The following is an 18,523-nucleotide window of genomic DNA, read 5'->3' as shown; positions in this document are numbered from 1 at the left end:
AACAGAACAGCTGGTACACTCCTGAATTAAAAACTCCAAACACAATTGCAAATGACTAGAAAGAATCTGGCTCACCAACAAAACACCAAGATACCAAGACAACTTCAAAGTGGCTCCCAATAAATTTTACATAAGCCTAAAACACGCCAAAAAGGAAGTCTTAGCCACCTGCTTCAAAGCTACCTCCAACCATAGCAAGAAACTCTTCAGCATTATCAAAGAGTCAACCAACCCTTTAGCAACTGAGAACAACGTAACCCCCTCGCAGCAGCTCTGCGACACTCTTGCAGACTTCTTTTACAACAGAATCGTCACCATCTATGAACAATTTGATCTGCAACCAACCAACTACAAATTGGACAAACTCATCAACAGCAGCGACTCCACCTCAAACACTATAATCACTTTGTGCGATCACCTAAACATGCAAACCACTGCTACCATCATGAGCTCTATCAACTCAGGAGCACTCAGAGACCCCTGCCCCTACCACATGTTCAACCTGGGGAGCAATTCCATCAGTAAGGAACTCACCACCTTTCTCAACTCATCCCTCACCTCTGCCTCCTTCCCAGAAGAATGGAAACAGGCAGAAGTAAAACCTCTGCTAAAAAAACTATTGCTGACCCAGAATAACTCAAGAACTACCTGCCCATCTCCCTGCTGCCGTTTCTGGCTAACGTTCTGGAGAAAGCAATAAAGAGCCAATTCTCCAGCCACCTAGACATCAACAACCTCCTGGATCCATCCCAATTTGGATTCTGCGCTAGTCACAGCACAGAAACCACCCTTATCGCAGCTACAGATGACAGCTGATCTCTCTTTGGCCAGGGAGAGACCTGCAGCCCTGATCCTCCTCAGCCTCTCTGCATCCTTCAACACTCTGTCACACTACAACCTCCCACATGGACTCCACCATATGGGGATCCAAGGAAATGCTCTTAAATGGATCACTTCCTTACTCACCGGAAAAACCCAGAAAGTCAACCTCCTGCCTTACACCTCAGGCCCAAAAAACATCATCTGCAGCGTTCCCCACGGGGCCTCACTAAGTCCAACCCTGTTCAACACATACAAGGCCCCCCTGGCCACACTGCTCAAATCCTATGGTATGAACATCATATCGACAAAGGTGCATGACCAGCATAGCCAGCTGGATGCAAAACAAATGACTTAGTCTCAACACTGACAAAACAGAGTTACTCATCTTCAGGAGCATCACCTTCCCATGAGGTGACTCCTGGTGGCCGGCGGAACTGGGCCCCTCACCCTGCCCACTCCCACAGACCACACGAGAAACCTCGGCATCATACTTGACAAAAAGATCACCATGAAAACACAGATAAATGTTGCCTTCTCAGCCTGATTCCTCACTTTCGGCATATTCTGAAAAAATATTCAAATGGCTCCACATCAACCCCAGAGGCACCATCACCCAAGCACTCATCACCAGCCCCCTGGACCATAGAAACTCCCTCTACATGGCATCATCTCACAAGTTCTAAACAAGCTGAAAACCATCCAAAATGTTGTAGCCAGGCTCATCCTCCACCTCCAGAGAAGAGCCCTTATCACTCCCCATCTCAGAGTGCCCCACTGGCTACCAGTCCAAAAATGGAGCCAGTTCAAACTGCTGACCCATGCCTACAAGGCCCTGCACAATAAAGGACCAGCCTACCTCAACCACAGACTGACCGTACACCAACTCGGCAGACAACTACACTCCACCTCCCTCTCCTTTGCCCACACGTCCAGCTGCCACAAAAGCAGAAGCGTCAGCCGAACCTTCTCCTACCTGGCCCCCAAGACCTGTCATGGCCTCTCACTCTACCTGTGGACTGCACTCACCCTACAGAAGTTCAAATCTGGATGTTTGACTGACAACTCCCAGCAGCAGCCCCCCTCAACCCCCCCCCCCCCCCCCCCCAGCACATGGATACCCTCACAGGTGATAAGCAGTGCTCTGCAAATCATTGATTGATATTTTTAAAACATTGCTGAGCTATAACTGAAAAGACTTCCCTACTTCATAAAACACTAAGGATTTTTCTGAAGAATGATTTAATGGACAACAAAAGCAGAGGGTTTCAGACAGGAGGCATTTCTGAATTTGTAGCAAACAAAGCAGCACTGTACTTGAGTTAATGTTATAGTTTCCACTAAAGCCTGGCCTGGATCTGTTCAAGTTATCTACTGTGCCATGAATTTCTATAATATATGAAGCATGTTGCTTGTGCACTTTAAAGGGAATTTGTTTTTCAGAACAATCCATTTTGCTGAGAAAGATGGGTTTTAAATTTCACTGCCCACAAGCTGAAATGTACCTGTGTGTTAGTTTATTAACTGTAGGGGCATTTGGCATCCTGCAGGGTGTCTCCAGATTATTTTATAAGACTGTATTAATATATCTTGACCAATAAACAGCCTTCCAGTAGATGTAGTCTGACCCCTTAACTTAGTAAATTGTTGTCTAACTCTGTGCCATCTCTAGCATTTAGGTAAGGCCGGGGTAAAGTCATGTGAAAATAGCATCTGAGGATTAGAAGTTGGATAGTATCTGTGGATCACTCTGTCATTTACATCACCAGAGGATAAACCTTAAAATCATGCATCTGGGAGCGCCATTACAGTTTTAGCAAGATTTCAGTAAGCAGGTGTAATCAGTTTTTTACACTTATAAAAGCCTACTCTTGGCACCTGTAAGTAGAACATTGGAGCTCACAGAACTTAGGTGCATAATGTTGAAAAGTGGGGCACAGCACATTTTGGACTGGTTATCCCTCTGGCGACAATATACAAAAGCACTGTTTTACTGCATAGGTGTCAGCAATGTTTTATTATCCTACTTAAAAATCAAAGCATATTTCCTTAGGTTACCTTATGTAGCACCTAGAAAAAAACCCTCGGTTTTGTGATATTTATAAAAAATAAAATTCAAAGGTGAACATAGATTATTGGTAAATATACTGCAGAGATGATTTTGTGAAATGCAAACAATTGCTGGACAGAATGCAGAGCAATGTCATACATTCACCCCAGTACAGAGATATAAGCCTAATCCATCGTTTTTTCGCTCACCATGCCATTCCAGTTTGAACCCAGCCAAATGCAAATCAGTCTTGACCCTGTGCCCAATGGGAACAGTCCAGCCCGAATTGCCAGGCCAGGTCCACCCTGGACTGGAAACAAGCATCCTACGACCAGTTGCGGGGTTTCACCCCTCTTCAGCCAGGTTAGCTTGACTCCAGTGGCATGGAGAGCATGGGACCCACGTCTGGGCATACCCGTCCCAATTGGGGGGACAAATGCAAAAAGCAACAATTGATGGACAGCATGCAGAACATTGTCATACATTCACCCCAGTACAGAGATATGGGCCTAAATCCATTGTTGTTTTGCTCACCATGCAATTCCAGTTTGAACCCAGTCATGTGCAAATCAGTCTTGACCCTGTGCCCATTGGGAACAGTCCAGCTCGAACTGCCAGGCAAGGTCCTCCCTGGACTGGAAACAAGCATCCTACGACCAGTTGCGGGGTTTCACCCCTCTTCACCCAGGATAGCTTGACTCCAGTGGCATGGAGAGCACGGGACCCACGTCTGGGCATACCTGTCCCACTCCGACTGACAAATGCAAAAACAACAATTGATGGACAGAATGCAGAAAAATGTCATATATTCACCCCAGTACAGAGATCTGGGCCTAAATCCATCGTTTTTTTGCTCACCATGCCATTCCAGTTTGAACCCAGCCATATGCAAATCAGTCTTGACCCTGTGCCCAATGGGAACAGTCCAACCCGAATTGCCAGGCCAGGTCAACCCTGGACTAGAAACAAGCATCCTAGGACCAGTTTCCAGAATAGCATGACTCCAGTGGCATGGAGAGCACGGGACCCACGTCTGGGCATACCCGTCCCACTCCGAGTGACAAATGCAAAAACAACAATTGATGGACAGAATGCAGAAAAATGTCATACATTCACCCCAGTACAGAGATCTGGGCCTAAATCCATCTTTTTTTGCTCACCATGCCATTCCAGTTTGAACCCAGCCATATGCAAATCAGTCTTGACCCTGTGCCCATTGGGGACAGCCCAGCTCGAACTTCCAGGCAAGGTCCTCCCTGGACTGGAAACAGGCATCCTAGGACCAGTTTCGGGGTTTCACCACTCTTCAGCCAGGATAGCTTGATTCCAGTTGCATGGAGAGCACAGGACTCACGTCTTTTCATACCCATCCCAATCGGTGTGACTAATGCAAAAAACTGCAAATGATGGACAGAATGCAGAACAATGTCATACATTCACCCCAGTACAGAGGTCTGGGCCTAAATCCATTGTTGTTTTGTTCACCATGCATTTTCAGTTTTAACACAGCCATGTGCAAATCAATCTTGACCCTGTGCCGAATAGGAACAGTCCCGCCGAACTGCCAGGCCAGGTCCTCCCTGGACTGGAAACATGCATCCTAGGACCGGTTTCCAGAATAGCATGACTCCAGTGGCATGGAGAGCACGGAGCCCACGTCTGGGCATATCCGTCCCACTCCGGGTGACAAATGCAAAAACATCAATTGATGGACAGAATGCACAACAATGTCATACATTCACCCCAGTACAGAGATCTGGGCCTAAATTCATAGTATTTTTACTCACCATGGCATTCCACTTTGAACCAAGCCATATGCAAATCAGTCTTGACCCTGTGCCCATTGGGAACAGCCCAGCCCGAACGGCCAGGCAAGGTCCTCCCTGGACTGGAAACAGGCATCCTAAAACCAGTTTCGGGATTTTACCCCTCTTCAGCCAGCATGGCTTGACTCCAGTTGCATGGAGAGCACGGGACTCACGTCTTGTCATACCCATCCCAATCGGTGTGACGAATGCAAACAAACAGCAAATGATGGACAGAATGCAGAACTATGTCATACATTCACCCCAGTACAGAGATCTGGGCCTAAATCCATTGTTGTTTTGTTCACCATGCAATTTCAGTTTTACCCAGCCATGTGCAAATCAGTCTTGACCCTGTGCCCAATAGGAACAGTCCTACCAAACTGCCAGGCCAAGTCCTCCCTGAACTGGAAACATGCATCCTAGGACCAGTTTCCAGAATAGCATGACTCCAGTGGCATGGGGAGCACGGGACCCATGTCGGGTCATACCCGTCCCACTCGGGGTGACAAATGTAAAAAGAACATTTGATGGATAGAATGCAGAACAATGTCATACATTCACCCCAGTACAGAGATCTGGGCCTAAATCCATTTGTTTGTTTGCTCACCATGCCATTCCAGTTTGAACCCAGACATTTGCAAATCAGTCTTGACCCTCTGCCCAATGGGAACAGTCCAGGCCGAACTTCCTGGCCAGGTCCTCCCTGGACTGGAAACATGCATCCTAGGACCAGTTTCGGGGTTTCACCCCTCTTCAGCCAGGATAGCGTGCCTCCATTGCCATGGAGAGCACAGGAGCCACGTTTGGGCATACCCGTCTCACTCGGGGTGACAAATGCAAAAACAACAATTGATGGACAGAATGCAGAACAATGTCATATATTGACCCCAGTACAGAGATATGGGCCTAAATCCATTGTTTATTTGCACACCATGCCATTCCAGTTTGAACACAGCCATATGCAAATCAGACTTGACCCTGTGCCCAATGGGAACAGTCCAACCTGAACTACCAGGCCAGGTCCTCTCTGGACTGGAAACAAGCATCTAGGACCGGTTTTGGGGTTTAATTTCTCTTCAGCCAGGATAGCTTGACTCCATTGGTATGGAGAGCACGGGACCCACGTCTGGGCATACCCGTCCCACTCGGGTTGACAAATGCAAAACAATTGATGGACAGAATGCAGAACAATGTCATACATTCCCCCCAGCACAGAGATCTAGGCTTAAATCCATTGTTTCTTTGCTCACCACGCCATTCCAGTTTGGACCCAGCCATATGCAAATCAGTCTTGATCCTGTGCCCAATGGGAACAGTCCAGCCCGAACTGCCAGGACAGGTCCTCCTTGGACTGGAAACAAGCATCCTAGGACCGGTTTCATGGTTTCACCCCTCTTCAGCCAGGATAGCTTGACTCCAGTGGCATGGAGAGCACGGGACCCAAGTCTGGGCATACCCGTCCCACTTGGAGTGACAAATGCAAAAACAACAATAAATGGACAGAATGCAGAACAATGTCATACATTCACCCCTGTCAAGGGCTTAAACAGTAGTTTAACTGGCACTGCAGGCTCCACCTCTTGCAGTCACAGTCATTTCTTTCCCCCTATTTTGTAAAACAGGTGAGAAATGGTCCATCAAATAACTACAGGCATCTGCGAGTACCTGTCGTGCTAACAGGACTCTTGCAAAAAAGACGGAGGAAATTAACTACAGGTTAGATATCTTTGAATGTGACTGGAGTGGAGTAATTATCAGGTTGGTGTCGCAAAGGGTTTTCAGGGATTCCCACTGCATCCCTTTATTGTAAATTATGCACTGGTGTCATGTTTGCCTTTGAAACTACTTAACTCCAGGCTGTCTCTGCTAACCATAAGGGAGGTACTGGTCTTAGAATCAGCTCGGATTGGTTTTGCAATGGATGAGAAGAGAGATTTCTCATTTTTAATAGGCTGAGTGTTAAATGAATCTACCATCGTAAAGAACCTCATGAAACCCCCTATTACCAGCACCACAAAACACAATTGGACTTGAAGAAGATCAGAACTTCAAGAACCTGTGTCGGCCTGTGGAGAAAATTATGACATGGTCTGCTATATCCTATAAATTAGAATAGGAAATAAATCTCAAGAGTCAGCTCACCAGACTTGCTGAAGTTCTGTTAATATAAATAGAAAATGTACCCCTTTCAAGATGAATCTACAAACCAATTGACTTTGAGACCTGCATGGGAGCCCTAGCTAGAGTGAGTTATTCAGCCTGCCTCCCATGACTTTATATGACTTGACACTATAAAAGGTATCAGTGGGAGTCTTTAGAGTGGCCATGGGCAAGATATGCAGCATCTGCAGGAATTGGAACTCATGGTGGTAGGCCTAAGGAATCAGGAGGTATCAGGAGGTGTCTTTCTATTGAAGAAGGCACTTTTGAAAATGTACATACCAAATCAGAAGCAATAAGAATTTGCAGTGGGCACAAGCAAGAAGGGGTATAGTGGTCTGCCTCCTTATTAGATCTATGGCTGGGGACACTGAGAAGAGTGTCAGGAAGACTAGAAGTACTTGAATATACCAGCCTGCAAGTCAACTGCTTTTTCCTAAAAACTCCGTGTGGAGTGGAGCAGAGTGCTTTTTGCTAGCTTTCGTTTTTGGTGCAAGTATGGCTCCCTGGTCACTGCTTTTGGAAATGAATGTAGAATAATATTGCTTTTACAACTCTAGTGTCCTCAAGGTTGTTTTTAGAGATTTTGACCCTGATTTTGTTTAAAATATATTTATTATGCTACTTAGCCACCTTTTGTCATTTTGAGTTTATTTTGCTTATCGTGTTTCCTTCTCTTAACTAGAATGAGTTGGTAACTTTATTATTTGAGCTCTTGACTTTGATGTTAGTTTTGTGCTGCTTTGATGCTTGCATTTCTTTTGACCTGTGACAAACCCAGGTTTTCTCATTGAGACTCTATTTTTCTAAGAATGTGCTTGATTAAGAACTTTGTTGGAGGGCTTTCAGTGCTCTCCCCTTTTATGACTTTATGGTCTTACTTTAAGCATTCATCAGTTTTTCAATATTTTCAGTTGTCCTCATTGATAAACACTTGACCTGGAGCTAATTTTCTTTCTAGTTCAGCCCATGTCCTATTGAGCCCTCAAATGTCTTAAGTGTATATTTTTTGTTGGAACCCTCTCTCCCCTCAGCACTCTTACATCATAGACTCATCAGCAAATATCAAAGCTCCTACATGCACAGCATTCAGAGTACAATCACACACCAACAACCTTAATTTACACAGAAAGCATACATATGCAACACACCAACAAGAGGCAGCACTGATTCACTTTTTCTGCTCTTACATAGGACAGTGAATTGTTATTTGGTGTGGATGGTAGAGTGTGAGAAGTAATATGGTCACTATCTTGGCAGGTCTAGTTAAAGGTTTCAGTAATTTAAACCTGTGCACAACCCTTGTAGCTATGGAACAGAGCTGACAGGCTTAACTTAAGCAAATGCATAAAGCATTTATAAGTATCAAAATAATTTAAAGTCAAAAACACAACACAATAAAAATCCCACTCCAATTTATAAACATAGAGAATAATTTAATGAACAAAATTATTCCAAAATGACTAATATCTAATAAGAGGATCCAGAGATATATCTTTGTAACATTTTTAATTAAAATAGCACCAAAAGTATTAAATGCAAAGGTGGCTCAATTGATCACGATGGACCTGGACCTAGTGGCAATTTCAGGCCAGCCGTGGTGGAGTGCGGGGTAGATACATCAACCAGGTTTGACCAGTCAGAGGTTTTCCCTTTGGACTTAGTTCCACAAATGTAAGCCACAGTCCTTCAGTTCAGTCAAGGCAGCAGGAGGGCTCCACAGCATTGGATATGCATTGAATAAGGTCCCAGTCAAGCTGTATTGTTTGCAATGAAAATCTCTGATTGGTAAAATTGGAATTTTGCACCCAGGAAAATCCTTTTACCTGCTGGATACTTTTGATGCCTTCTCCTTCTCAATATTTCTACGTTTGGACTTAATCTATTTTTCAGAGCTTAGAGTACTCAAGCGGGGAAAGGCTGTGGACTGTATTTGAAGAGGGTCTTGGCAAGGTGCAGCTGAATTGGGTTTGCATCTGCTGAGAAGCTCCAAGTGGAAAAAATATACTTCTTCAGGTCAGTTGCAACATGTCTTGGGATGGGCTTGACAGTTTTTTTCCGGTCTTAATGTCTAGAAAGTTTCTAAGTTTGAGGTTTTCAGGGATATTAGGAGATGTCCAGTTAAACAAGGCTAAGGGTCCCAGGACCTTAGTAACAGCACTTGGGGGTCAAGACTCACTCAAGCAGAGGCCACCAGCAGGGTCAAAGGCAGGTCCAGTTGGAACATGTCACCTGGGATTTTCAAGATAACGGAGTCCTGCAGCTTATGGTGGCCCTGTAGCTTACACAGGAGGTCAGCCAGCTGACCTTTGGATGCCACTTTTTGTTTTGTACTGGGTACAAGTGGGAGCAGGTTTGGCAATTCAGGTCTCCACACAGGTCTCAAACAGCAGGTGCAAACCTTCTTCAATTCTTCCATAAGTCCAGTACTGTTTGCCACAATAACACCATTTTGTGGTTGGGGTAACTCAACTCCTTCTTAACCAATGAGGTAAATGTTCCCAGGGTTCATTGTCCCCACTTTGCAGCAATTCCTGTATGCCCTACTGCAAAGAATCTCACGGCATCTGTCACTCACTAAATCTTCTTATTGATCTTATACTGAGACTGTGTGCCCACCCAAAGTTATGACCACAGTAATGAGGAGTTCTCACCTTCTTTGTCACTCCAAAGCAGTTATGGGGAAAGGGTTCCACACTGGGGTTTATGCCTGCCTGACCAGTAGTAGATTGGGAAACAAGGAAACCCTACCCACAAGGAGCCTGGGTATTATGTGCTGTAAGGAAACAATAGCTCATGCGGATTGATACTTAATAATATAGTATATAATCTAAAATAATGATCAAAGAAAAGGGGATTATGAAAGATGTCAGAAGAAAAGGCAAAGCCATACACGTTGGATCTTTTTTATGAAGAATATTTTCCGTTTATATTTCTGAAATATTTACACAAAAAGTGGACATGAATTTACGATACAAATTAACATTAAACATACAAATTACAAAATAGTGTCCCAATGAAAAAAACCTTACACAAAAGATTAACATAACATACAACATACAAACAAGGTTTCCATTTCTCTTTACAAAGGCAATCACCAGTAATTAATAATTCAAATTAACAACACTTAATTAATGTAGGTGTTGATTGAGTGATTTGCCTATCGCGTCAACGGCGTTTCGACCCTATTCCAAGTTTAAAGGGTCTCGTCAGGACAGTCTAATATAGGGACACCAAAAAAAGGGAATTACGAAAATGTATCAGAAAAAGGGCCAGTGGGTCTCAAGAAATGAAGTTAAATTAATATAGGTGATGCGCCTCTTTACCTTAACGTCCAAAACTGGTCTAGCGTGTAAATGTACAGTGACACCGTGTTTAAAGTGAAAGTATAAAATACTCACAGGTACCCAGCCGGGTGCTGTGTGCAGATAGAGAAACAACCATTACTGTCAGTGCCATAGTTCAGTCATATATTTGTATAATGGATACCTAAATGTCTACTTACCCCTGTGAGAGAAAACTCACACGGAGGCAGTTGCCCACTGTAATGCGATTCGGTTGTGAATATCACGTAAGGTGAGGGTCCTTCAAGATACAGAACCTCCAAACTGCTATATTAACGAGTCCGATCAACTGTACAAAAAATAATAAAAAGGCGCTAGTATCAAAAAAGCATCCAGTGGAAATTGGCCTCTTCAGTCTATGAATGACCTGAAATGAAAAACAACGAAGTGGAGACGCAGCTCCTACCTCATTTCTTCCTTCCGGGTTTCTGAATATCCCACGAAGCGCTGCAGCAGGCGAGCAAGGTCCTGGCTGCTTGGTACGATCACAGTGGTTGGTGGGGGTGTAGAATACTTAAGCCTGATACGTTAAGCAATAGCCAATCAGGAGTACCTAACAATACTGTAGCGCGAGCGTGACGTTGCCTAGTAACCGAAAGCTACCGTCAATCACTGTTACGTGATTCCACGGCATGTGAGTGAGGTTAATTGTTTTGAAAAAACGTGGAAAGAAGTGAGCGCTGAACTCCGATTTGTACCGCTGTGATATTAATAGTGTAGGAACCGAGAAATAAACGGGTTTGTCGGATAAAATATCTTAATTGCCTAGATGATGGTGAATTTATAAATGTACACAGTTACCGAACTTGTTGGCAGCGCTCCTACATTCAATATCCGTAAATGATCAGTTGGTAATTAAAAAAGCAGTGGAGTACAGAAACGATTAACGTAACAATTACACAATTACATGGGGTTTTACAGGGGTTGCAAATTTTAGGCTATTTGTTTGTTAATTGGTTATGGCATGTAACAATGATAATTAATTCAATTCTTTAGACAATAAACAGTGAACGTTACGATTCAACACCAACACAATTGTGAAAATAATCACTGATTTAAAGCAAAAAAATAGTAATGCAGATGCATGACTTGCTATACAGAAAGGCTTAAAATAATTATCTTATCCAGGACAATATGCCATAATCAGTAGTCAACTATTCCATCAAAGACATTAAAGTAGTGTACATTCGCATTTACATAGTACATGTGACAGTAGATCCCTAACCATATACATTATCCATCAGTTATTGTCACACAAGTATGTTTCAGGCTATTTATGGAAAAGTATGTCGGAACCTCTTTGAAATTACAGCTAAAGCTGTATTGAGAAAAGTATTTAGAAATACATGCTAGGTAATCAAGCAACACTGATTCAGGAAAGGGTAGTGATAAACCCACGCCATTCCTCAGCTGTGTTCAGCCCTTGTAGTATGGAATTAGTACGCTCAATCCAACGACATTCCAGGCGTTGCAGTATCTGCGATAAATCTCCGCCTCTTTTCGGAGCAATCACTTTATCTATTACCTGCCAGCGAATGTCATTTGCCGTGTGCCCTTTCTCTTCAAAGTGATTGACCAATGGGGCATTGGGAACAGAATTCCTAATCCTACTGCGATGCTGCCCTATGCGTGCTTTAACAATTTGTTGGGTTTGTCCAATATACGGTAGCCCGCAAGGACATAGTATGCAATATACTACATTTTTGGTATTGCAGTTGGCAAAGAAATTTAGTAGTTGATCAACTTTTCCATGAGTGAATTTCTTAGTATTTACTGTAAATTCACAGGCGACACAGTTGCCACATTTATAGTGACCTTTAACATCTGGTAACCCCCAGGTTGATTCCAATGATCTCAAATTTTGGCATGGACCCTCCATTGACGATCTTACAAGATGATCTTTAATATTTTTGCCTCTTTTAAAGGCAAACATTGGTATGTCAATACTGGAGTCTATATTTCGAATAAGGTGCCAATGTTTTGTGACCAATTTACGAATGGCATTCGTGTGTATACCAAACGTGGTGACACAGATTAATTTGTCAACCTTGTTTTTTTCTTTAGGAATGAGTAATGTCTCTCTGGGGCAGAACCAGGCTCTTTTCAAAGAGTTCTTCACTAATTTTTTTGGGTATCCCCTAGATAACAATTTGTCTTGCAGAATATACGCCTCTCTCATGTAGTCCTCTTTTTTGGTACAGTTGCGACGTATTCGCAAAAATTGTCCATGAGGCAATCCATCTCTCAAGGCACGAGAATGATGACTGTTGTAAGCGAGTAGTGTATTACGCTCAGTTGGCTTCCTGTGCAATGAAGTGTAGAGTTTCCCCTCATCATGTGAGATGTTAAGATCTAAAAAGGCGATGCAAGAGTCATGTATGGTGGATGTAAATTTGAGGTGCGGTTGAACTGAATTTAAGTAAAACACAAAATTATTAAACTCAGAAACTGTGTCAGACCAAATCAAAAAAATGTCATCAATATATCTTTTCCAACAATTGATTTTTGAGTGGTATATGTTTACATCATTGAGGACAAATTTGTGCTCTAGGTTATCCATAAAGATATTTGCCAGATTTGGCGCAAAAATTGCGCCCATACTGGTCCCGGAGCATTGTTGGTAGTACTTGCCTTCTGAGACAAAGTAATTGTGTGTCAATGCAATCTGTAAAAGTGTGACAATAAAAGAAGTGGGGACCTGGTGGGGTTTTGGTCTAGTTTCAAGTAAGTCCTGGATCACCTGTATACATTCCTGCTGAGGTATATTAGTATATAATGAGGTGATATCTAGTGTCGCTAATCGGTCTTTAGTGATGTCATACGGTCGATCTTCCAATAAATTGATCATATGCATCGAATCTCTTACATAGGTCTCTTGAAGAGGAACATAGTCTTTTATAAAAAAGTCTATGAATTGACCAATAGGTTCAAGAACTGAACCACATCCTGATAGTATAGGACGTCCCGGGGGATGGGTGATGCTCTTGTGTATTTTCGGGAGGGTGTACAGAACCGGAGTTCTAGGACAATCGATATTCAAGAATTCAAACTCTTTTTTACTTAGGAAGCCTTCTTCTAGGCCTTCCGTCGTTATTTTTAGTATCTCTTTTTTGATATCCACCAAGGGGTTCATATCTAATTTTTTATAGTGTTTTTCTTCTCCTATTTGTTTTCTGATCTCGATGTCATAGTCGTCCTTGTTCTGTACAACAATCCCACCGCCTTTATCAGCAGGTTTCAGAACAATTGATTTGTCATTTTTTAATGTCAATAAGGCTTTTCGCTCATCTAGACTGATGTTATATGGGATGAATTTTGTACTCTCTTTCAGTTTATCGATCCCTGTTAGGATTACTTTTTCGAAAGTCAATAACTCAGGTGGCATCAACCCATTACTGGGATAGAAAGTTGATGGTGGCTTGAGGTTCGTGTTAGAATACTTCATGGGGATATCCTTATCTGCAAAAAATAATTTAAGACGAATCTTTCTGAAAAACTGATAAAGCTCTGTTTTTAAATTGAAAAAATTTGTGCGTTCTGTGATTACAAAAGATAGTCCCTTGCTCAATAATGAAATTTCTGAGGAGGATAGCAGGTGGTGGGACAGGTTAAAGATGGGAATACTATCTGTCTCTGTATCTGCTAATAGGGTTGGGGTCCCCATTGGTAATGTTTGTTGCGGGTCTGCCGTTCTCCTGCATATTGATGCCATGTTCTCCCTCTCCCCCTCCTCTTGTTGTCTCGATCTAAAAAAGGCTGACCAGGGTGACTATCAGTGCGACTGGGACCAGGTTGTACGTCGGAATCACTGGATCCTCCTGATGATTCCGAGAAGTTGATAGGTTGATTTCTTCTAAACCTACCCCAAGTGTTCTGTCTGTTTAAGGTGCCAGTCGTGCTATAGTAGTCTTCTTTTAAATAAGGGTAAATCCTTTCTTTAGAGAAGCTTTTTATGTCTTTGGACACTTTATCAGCTTTTTTCTTTATTTCAAATGTATTGAATTCGTCTATTGATTTATTGATCTTGTCTAAAATATTTTTAGTTTCTTCCAGATTGTCGCCCAATAGCTCTCTCTCTAATTCCTCAATTTCTTTCAATTCAGTCTTAGCGTGGTCAAGTGCCGTTTCCACCCCCAGCACCATCCAATGGCAGGAGCAGGTTGTGGAAATTCCACTGAAACCCCCTTTGAATTTGGGGTCGTCACGAAAGATGCCAGGAATGTTCCTAACTACCAATCCTTGGGGGATTATCCCTGCCTTTAAGTATTCAGTCAGCATACGTGCGTGTAATTCTGTTCTTACATGCTTTTTCTTAGTTTTCTCTATTTTTTCACATAAAACTTGGCGTGGACTCAAGGTGGAAGAGACTTGGCTAGAGAATAAAGAAGGCCCACTTGTTAGTTTAGCAATCTATTCTTCCGTGTAGAGGGGTGCTTCTCCCTCTGACATCTTACCCCAACACAAAAAATATAACCCTATATATCATAGGGTGAAGGAAAAGATCCTGCGTAAGGATAGTATCCTTGCGGTGCCGCCACCGCTCTAACTACTAGATTGGGAAACAAGGAAACCCTACCCACAAGGAGCCTGGGTATTATGTGCTGTAAGGAAACAATAGCTCATGCGGATTGATACTTAATAATATAGTATATAATCTAAAATAATGATCAAAGAAAAGGGGATTATGAAAGATGTCAGAAGAAAAGGCAAAGCCATACACGTTGGATCTTTTTTATGAAGAATATTTTCCGTTTATATTTCTGAAATATTTACACAAAAAGTGGACATAAATTTACGATACAAATTAACATTAAACATACAAATTACAAAATAGTGTCCCAATGAAAAAAACCTTACACAAAAGATTAACATAACATACAACATACAAACAAGGTTTCCATTTCTCTTTACAAAGGCAATCACCAGTAATTAATATTTCAAATTAACAACACTTAATTAATGTAGGTGTTGATTGAGTGATTTGCCTATCGCGTCAACGGCGTTTCGACCCTATCCCAAGTTTAAAGGGTCTCGTCAGGACAGTCTAATATAGGGACACCTAAAAAGGGAATTACGAAAATGTATCAGAAAAAGGGCCAGTGGGTCTCAAGAAATGAAGTTAAATTAATATAGGTGATGCGCCTCTTTACCTTAACGTCCAAAACTGGTCTAGCGTGTAAATGTACAGTGACACCGTGTTTAAAGTGAAAGGATAAAATACTCACAGGTACCCAGCCGGGTGCTGTGTGCAGATAGAGAAACAACCATTACTGTCAGTGCCATAGTTCAGTCATATATTTGTATAATGGATACCTAAATGTCTACTTACCCCTGTGAGAGAAAACTCACACGGAGGCAGTTGCCCACTGTAATGCGATTCGGTTGTGAATATCACGTAAGGTGAGGGTCCTTCAAGATACAGAACCTCCAAACTGCTATATTAACGAGTCCGATCAACTGTACAAAAAATAATAAAAAGGCGCTAGTATCAAAAAAGCATCCAGTGGAAATTGGCCTCTTCAGTCTATGAATGACCTGAAATGAAAAACAACGAAGTGGAGACGCAGCTCCTACCTCATTTCTTACTTCCGGGTTTCTGAATATCCCACGAAGCGCTGCAGCAGGCGAGCAAGGTCCTGGCTGCTTGGTACGATCACAGTGGTTGGTGGGGGTGTAGAATACTTAAGCCTGATACGTTAAGCAATAGCCAATCAGGAGTACCTAACAATACTGTAGCGCGAGCGTGACGTTGCCTAGTAACCGAAAGCTACCGTCAATCACTGTTACGTGATTCCACGGCATGTGAGTGAGGTTAATTGTTTTGAAAAAACGTGGAAAGAAGTGAGCGCTGAACTCCGATTTGTACCGCTGTGATATTAATAGTGTAGGAACCGGGAAATAAACGGGACTGTCGGATAAAATATCTTAATTGCCTAGATGATGGTGAATTTATAAATGTACACAGTTACCGAACTTGTTGGCAGCGCTCCTACATTCAATATCCGTAAATGATCAGTTGGTAATTAAAAAAGCAGTGGAGTACAGAAACGATTAACGTAACAATTACACAATTACATGGGGTTTTACAGGGGTTGCAAATTTTAGGCTATTTGTTTGTTAATTGGTTATGGCATGTAACAATGATAATTAATTCAATTCTTTAGACAATAAACAGTGAACGTTACGATTCAACACCAACACAATTGTGAAAATAATCACTGATTTAAAGCAAAAAAATAGTAATGCAGATGCATGACTTGCTATACAGAAAGGCTTAAAATAATTATCTTATCCAGGACAATATGCCATAATCAGTAGTCAACTATTCCATCAAAGACACTCACTTCTTTCCACGTTTTTTCAAAACAATTAACCTCACTCACATGCCGTGGAATCACGTAACAGTGATTGACGGTAGCTTTCGGTTACTAGGCAACGTCACGCTCGCGCTACAGTATTGTTAGGTACTCCTGATTGGCTATTGCTTAACGTATCAGGCTTAAGTATTCTACACCCCCACCAACCACTGTGATCGTACCAAGCAGCCAGGACCTTGCTCGCCTGCTGCAGCTCTTCGTGGGATATTCAGAAACCCGGAAGGAAGAAATGAGGTAGGAGCTGCGTCTCCACTTCGTTGTTTTTCATTTCAGGTCATTCATAGACTGAAGAGGCCAATTTCCACTGGATGCTTTTTTGATACTAGCGCCTTTTTATGATTTTTTGTACAGTTGATCGGACTCGTTAATATAGCAGTTTGGAGGTTCTGTATCTTGAAGGACCCTCACCTTACGTGATATTCACAACCGAATCGCATTACAGTGGGCAACTGCCTCCGTGTGAGTTTTCTCTCACAGGGGTAAGTAGACATTTAGGTATCCATTATACAAATATATGACTGAACTATGGCACTGACAGTAATGGTTGTTTCTCTATCTGCACACAGCACCCGGCTGGGTACCTGTGAGTATTTTATCCTTTCACTTTAAACACGGTGTCACTGTACATTTACACGCTAGACCAGTTTTGGACGTTAAGGTAAAGAGGCGCATCACCTATATTAATTTAACTTCATTTCTTGAGACCCACTGGCCCTTTTTCTGATACATTTTCGTAATTCCCTTTTTAGGTGTCCCTATATTAGACTGTCCTGACGAGACCCTTTAAACTTGGAATAGGGTCGAAACGCCGTTGACGCGATAGGCAAATCACTCAATCAACACCTACATTAATTAAGTGTTGTTAATTTGAATTATTAATTACTGGTGATTGCCTTTGTAAAGAGAAATGGAAACCTTGTTTGTATGTTGTATGTTATGTTAATCTTTTGTGTAAGGTTTTTTTCATTGGGACACTATTTTGTAATTTGTATGTTTAATGTTAATTTGTATCGTAAATTTATGTCCACTTTTTGTGTAAATATTTCAGAAATATAAACGGAAAATATTCTTCATAAAAAAGATCCAACGTGTATGGCTTTGACTTTTCTTCTGACATCTTTCATAATCCCCTTTTCTTTGATCATTATTTTAGATTATATACTATATTATTAAGTATCAATCCGCATGAGCTATTGTTTCCTTACAGCACATAATACCCAGGCTCCTTGTGGGTAGGGTTTCCTTGTTTCCCAATCTAGTAGTTAGAGCGGTGGCGGCACCGCAAGGATACTATCCTTACGCAGGATCTTTTCCTTCACCCTATGATATATAGGGTTATATTTTTTGTGTTGGGGTAAGATGTCAGAGGGAGAAGCACCCCTCTACACGGAAGAATATATTGCTAAATTAACAAGTGGGCCTTCTTTATTCTCTAGCCAAGTCTCTTCCACCTTGAGTCCACGCCAAGTTTTATGTGAAAAAATAGAGAAAACTAAGAAAAAGCATGTAAGAACAGAATTACACGCACGTATGCTGACTGAATACTTAAAGGCAGGGATAATCCCCCAAGGATTGGTAGTTAGGAACATTCCTGGCATCTTTCGTGACGACCCCAAATTCAAAGGGGGTTTCAGTGGAATTTCCACAACCTGCTCCCGCCATTGGATGGTGCTGGGGGTGGAAACGGCACTTGACCACGCTAAGACTGAATTGAAAGAAATTGAGGAATTAGAGAGAGAGCTATTGGGCGACAATCTGGAAGAAACTAAAAATATTTTAGACAAGATCAATAAATCAATAGACGAATTCAATACATTTGAAATAAAGAAAAAAGCTGATAAAGTGTCCAAAGACATAAAAAGCTTCTCTAAAGAAAGGATTTACCCTTATTTAAAAGAAGACTACTATAGCACGACTGGCACCTTAAACAGACAGAACACTTGGGGTAGGTTTAGAAGAAATCAA

The sequence above is a fragment of the Triturus cristatus genome, chromosome 3_2 (assembly GCF_964204655.1).
Source record: "Triturus cristatus chromosome 3_2, aTriCri1.1, whole genome shotgun sequence".
In the NCBI taxonomy this organism is placed as follows: domain Eukaryota; kingdom Metazoa; phylum Chordata; class Amphibia; order Caudata; family Salamandridae; genus Triturus; species Triturus cristatus.
This window is presented reverse-complemented; position numbering follows the sequence as displayed.